Raw genomic sequence first — 443 nt, forward strand, 5'->3', positions numbered from 1 at the left:
CAGGGAAATGCAAATCAAAACTACACTAAGATATCACCTTACCCCCGTTAGATTGGCAAAAACATCCAAAACCAAGAACGACAAATGTTGGAGAGGTTGTGGAGAAAGAGGAACCCTCATACACTGTTGGTGGGAATGCAAACTGGTACAGCCACTATGGAAAACAGTATGGAGATTTCTCAAAAAGTTAAAAATAGAAATACCCTATGACCCAGCCATCCCATTACTGGGTATCTATCCTAAGAACCTGATATCAGATATCTCAAGAGTCCGTTGCACCCCTATGTTCATCGCAGCATTATTTACAATAGCCAAGACGTGGAAACAGCCTACATGCCCAGAAACTGATGATTGGATAAAGAAGATGTGGTATGTATACACAATGGAATACTACTCAGCCATAAAAAAAGACAAAATTGGCCCATTCACAACAACGTGGATGG

The sequence above is a fragment of the Equus quagga genome, chromosome 3 (assembly GCF_021613505.1).
Source record: "Equus quagga isolate Etosha38 chromosome 3, UCLA_HA_Equagga_1.0, whole genome shotgun sequence".
NCBI classification, from domain to species: Eukaryota; Metazoa; Chordata; class Mammalia; order Perissodactyla; family Equidae; genus Equus; species Equus quagga.